The sequence below is a fragment of the Sinohyriopsis cumingii genome, chromosome 18, assembly GCF_028554795.1.
Source record: "Sinohyriopsis cumingii isolate HCF-2022 chromosome 18, ASM2855479v2, whole genome shotgun sequence".
Taxonomy (NCBI): domain Eukaryota; kingdom Metazoa; phylum Mollusca; class Bivalvia; order Unionida; family Unionidae; genus Sinohyriopsis; species Sinohyriopsis cumingii.
The window spans coordinates 60,179,478-60,185,236 of NC_142978.1; positions in this window are offsets into that span (position 1 = coordinate 60,179,478).

Consider the following 5,759-nt stretch of genomic DNA (forward strand, 5'->3'; position numbering starts at 1 on the left):
CTTGTGGTTAGTATAAATACTAAAACATAACTCAGACCACAACCGTTTCTTGACAAATTAACCTATATTCTTTCTGCTAAATAGTTTCATGATAATAATAATAATAATAATAATAATAATAATAACAGTAGCAGTATCTATAGTAAGAATCGGCGGAGTTTGTCACGCTGTAATGTAGCCGTATTGAAATTGACATACACTTTAAGCTAAGACTACGAGTAGTTGCGGAACTATACGGGAATCATTGACGGCAAGATATTTTTTTACATTGTTAGAAACAGCACTCCAGGAACTGCGCAGAGAGAGAGAGAGAGAGAGAGAGAGAGAGAGAGAGAGAGAGAGAGAGAGAGAGAGAGAGTCGGTAGGTCCTGAATCAGTTCTTTTAAAATTACTTTGTATTTCATTAAGTCTTGAAAATCGTTATCGAATTTCTTCTATGGAATGTAGTCTTTTAATAACATCCAGATACCGATCGTTATCGACTTTCATCAATGGAATGTAGTCTTTTAATAACATCCAGATACCAATCGTTATCGACTTTCTTCTGTGGAATGTATTCTTTTAATAACATTCAGGCACCAATCGTTATCGACTGTCTTCTATGGAATGTAGTCTTTTTAATAACATTCAGATACCGATCGTTATCGATTTTCTTCTATGGAATGTAGTCTTTTAATAACATCCAGATACCAATCGTTAAAAAAAATGAGAAAGCAACAGTTATTTGCGTTTTGCTTGATCTGATTGATACAATGTAGTTGTAAATGCGTTCACATGAATGTCTTCTGACCTTTGAGTATTTTCAAACAAATCAGCTTATTTATCTGTTGTTGAGAACAACTGTTCATTTTATAAACAGCAAATAAGCAAATATTATAAACGTGAAACTTTTTCGATATTGATACGAACAGGTTAGCCACAAGCTGTAATGCTGGCATACCCTACTATTAAACGGATTTAACAATTGAAGTAGCTTAAAAAATTAAAATTAAAATGCATATCATTGTAATAAAATGTTTATTACGGGTAAACGCAACAACTTCTAAACTATAATCTAGATATATTGGCGACTGTGCTAGTCATTGTAGCTTAGAGAGGTTGTAGGTCAAGAAAAATATAAAATAATGGATATGCGAAAGTTTAGTTAACGGAAATTCAAATGCGAATTAATTCCATTAAGTAGGTAATGTATAAAAATTCCGGACCACTACCTAATTTTAAAATATGAGAATTTAACACAGAGGCCGCTATTTGGGTTTCTTAGATTCTGTGACATTCAACTTTACATGTAATGTTATAAATATCCATGCTTTTAACATAGTGGATCTCTAAATATTCCAACGTGCACTGTTATGTCAAAATGTCCATATGCTTTATATAATTGGTCCCTTTATTATCTAATGGAACATTAAACGTTAAAACTACACTTACTATCCAATATTCCGTTTGGAATGACCAGCATTCAGTTTTCTACTATTTAAAACCCAGTTATCTACTGACTAACACTAACACAATGCCATAAACACTCCATTTCGAGTGACGATCTCCCAGTTATCCACTAAGCATCTTTCAGTTATCTACTATTCATCACCCCAACATTTACCATTAACATGCCGTTGAGACTGACCTACATCCAGCCATTCATCCAGGACCAGTTATCTATTATTTAACATGCAACACTATCATAAGCACGCATCTGGAGTGACCAGCACACCACACGTATTACCCAATATGTTACGTAACTTCTGATGAACGTGATTACTCCTGAAAAACGAACAAAGCAACAAAATAGACAGAGGCTTTTGTGACCATTATAGTTATCTATCGGATGGCAAATTGACTCTGTACAAGGTGATCATTGGAAATCTAATCTTACCCCACAGCTTTCTCAACTTTGTAACTTGATTATTCGCTGGCTTGGTTTAATTCTTACGTAGCAGGAAGGCAACAATGAGATATTTTGACCAATGCTACATCAAGCAAGTGAATTATCAAAGATTGTGTATATTTTCCACCAACATGTTATGATCTACTAAATCGAACTCTTGCTTGAAATCTAACTAAATTGCTCCGATTGTTTATTCGGTTCTCTATGGCTGCTAGCCACACTTTAACCTATTTTGTTAGGACAGTTTGGCATGAATGCTTGTCTCTGAAACCTGATTGTGTGCCATGAAGAAGATTATTAATGTTTCTTTACCAATCGGCAAAGATGAAGAGCGATGTGTTTTTCACAATTGTTAGATAAGTTTGATAAAATTGAAATAGGCCAAGAACTGATTTTTTTTAACGATCTATCCCACTGTTTAAAAGACTGTAAACACGGAGTAATTTTAGATTAGTTGGACAGATTCCCGTAAAAATACTTGTATTTACCGATCTAGCAAGTGAAGGAAAAGCAAACTGAGTACTTTTTGTGAGATTCTATTTTGAGTACTTTTCATGAGATGTCATATAGTCTTGTTGCTTTGTTGCCATAATGTTTCTCCAAAATATTTGAACATCTTGAACACATACGTATTGGAAATATATATGAAATGGGACCTTCGACTCCATAAAAATATGTAAGGAATAGAAAATCTTGTGATGGGGAAGAATGTTTTCCAACTTTTAAAATTAATAATGTAAAATGATGGCATCTAAGTCGTCTGCAAAGGCACACATTGGATAGTCACTAGCATAATATATTGGGACGAATGTCTCGAATATAAATTCAGGGAGTATAGTAACAAAATGCGATTAACATCATCAACATGACACTAGTCGGAGACTGTATGACTGAGTGAGATTATATATTGCGTACTCATGAGAAAGTGACAGGTAGAAGGTGAAATTGTTAACATTTGCATCATGCCAAATGCAGAGAATGTTGGCACACCTCTATGCTACTTACATGTACTGTAGTTAAAAGTTGTTTGCATATTGTGCATGGGATAACTGTACATGATCTAAGAACACAGCTGATCAAAATGGCTGTTCCCATGTTATTCAAAAATTCAGCTTGAATTAATCTAAATTACATTAATCTTAGCAGTTATTAAAATAGCGTAGACAAATTTTGCCACAGTAGGCAATGCCAGCTCGTTTTGTGCACAGTTTAACTTTGATGTCCAGGAAGTGGAAATGACCATGCGGAGCTAGCAGTTTGTTTTGTTGTTAGACATCTGATGTAAGGCCAATCCGTATACTCTATGATGCAAATTACACCCATCAGTCATAAACGGAATTAAACTTTCTTTTAACAACACCTAGAATATATCAGGGTTCGTTTTCAATAGCCAGGATTACCAGCGAGCAAAGGTTTGGAAATTGTTTTTCTTTAAAAATTTAACAATATGCAAAATACTAAACTGTAGAGCGCCAGCTAATTTAAAAAATGACACTGCCAAAAGAGTAAACTCCTAATACTATATTAAAAAGCGACAGCATTGGGTATTACCACTGTCCATGCCAATTTATCATGTCAATTATACATGCTCCTATTTGTTTAGTCCTCTACAACGATTTATTCATTATTTCATTTACTCGTTCTTATTCATACTTAATCACTATGCTATTATATGTATTGTATTCGATAAGTTGTTTGGAGATTCCTGTTTAAAACCATATTAATTTAATAGACGACTGCTTATATTGTAAAGATAAAAAATAATTAAATGTTATAACTTTTCTCTCTCTCTCTCAATCGTTGTGGTTTTGAATATGTGTTAATCATTACAAACGAGTTATAATAATCACAAGAAGACTAAACAATGAAAGAAAGAAAGAAAAAACGCAAGCAATAACATTAAAACGGAAATCAGAAAGAGATAACATTATGGGCAACTGAAGTCATTAAAGTAATCAATCCAAACTGTATAATTATCATATTTTGTAGTAGTTACCCGAGGCTGGTAGAAAGCAGTTTACTTTTTATTAAATATTCAATCAGTTGGAAAGGTCGAAAGATTAAAGTTTAGAAATAATGCTCTATGCACGTGCACACCAGCGAGAAATGGATACGTGCATATACCCTAAGGGTGACTGGAGATCTCGGCCCATAACGGAGTTGGCCCATAACAAAGTCGAGTTCAGCCCATACAAATATAATTAAGATATCTGCCGATGGCGTACTCAGCCCATTGCCCACAACAACTCGGCCTTACCTTTGAGCTTGCATGTCTGCGTAACATTTGTAACTATTTAGCAATAAATAGCAAACCATGTCCCTTGCGCAGAACTTCATAACCACCAATCCACAGTAGATCCAGAGCTACTGAACGTCCCTCCAGCAACTAACAACGACAACCACCATATCATACGCGAAGAAGTAAAAGCCGCAGTGAAATCGCTGAAATAGAGGAAGTCAGCAGGAGTGGACAACATCACAGCAGAACTGATACAAACTGGGTGAGAAGCAATTATTAGAGCCCTCACAAACATCTGCAACAAGATCTGGCAAACAGGAGTATGGCTATCGCCGTTGACCCAATCACTGATCATCACCCTCCCGAAGAAAGGCAATTTGCAACAGTGTCAAAACCACCCTACAATCAGTCTCATTAGCCATCCAAGCAAAGTCATGTTGAGGATACTGCTGAACAGACTAAAGCCACATACTGAATAGATCATTGTCGAGGAGCAGGAAGGTTTCAGAGCAGGGTGCAGCACAATAGAGCAGATGTTCAACCTCAGGATAATGTGTGAGAAGTACCTTCAACACCAGCAAGATCTGTACCGCGTCTTCGTGGATTTCAAGACGGCACTTGACAGGGTAGGGCATGCAGCCTTGTGGGCGACTATGAGACTGTACAATATCAATGCCAAACTCATCACAGTAATAGCGCACCTCTTTGACAAGGCCACCAATGCAGCATACTTCAACAGCAGCATAGGGGACTGGTTCAGCTCCCTTACACACTATTTAATATCTGTCTTGAGAGAATCATGGCTGACGCGGTTGAAAAGCATGATGAGACGGTCAGCATCTAAGGCAGAACAGTCACCAACTTACGTTTTGCCGACGACATTGATGGACTAGCAGGAAATGAGCAAGAATTAGCTAGCTTAGTAGAGAGCCTCGACAAAACCTCTGCAGCCTACTGCATGGAAATAAATGCAGAGAAGACCAAAATGATCACCAACAAAACCAAGGGCATTAGCACTGACATCAGGGTCCAAAGTACGAAGCTAGATACAGTCCACAGATTCAAGTATTTGGTAGCAGCTGTAATATATGTAGGTACGAAGCCTGAAGTACACTCCAGGATTGCATAGACAACAGCAGCGCTAACAAAACTGAAGCCCATCTGGAACTACAAGAACATGGTACTCAGTTCAAAGGCCAGAATAATGCACTCACTGGTGATCTCTATATTTCTCTGCGCCTGCGAATCATGGACCATAACAGCTGACGTAGATAAAAGGATACAGTCCACAGAGATGAGATGTTTGTGAAAGATTCTCGACGACAAATACAAAGACCGTGTCACCAATGAAGAAATACGGCACAGGATCAGACAAGCCAATGGGCCTAACGATGACCTCCTGATTACAGTGAAGAAATGTAAACTGCAGTGGTATGGGCATGTCTCACGATCATTAAGACTTGCCAGGACAATCCGGCAAGGCATTGTACAAGGAAGAAAAAAGAGAGGCAGGCAAAGAAAGAGGTGGGAAGATAACATTCAAGAGTGGACAGGCTTGACAGTGAGCGAGTCACTGTGAAAGACGGAAAATCTAGAGGAATGGAGGAAGCTGGTTGTTCGGTCTTGTGCGGT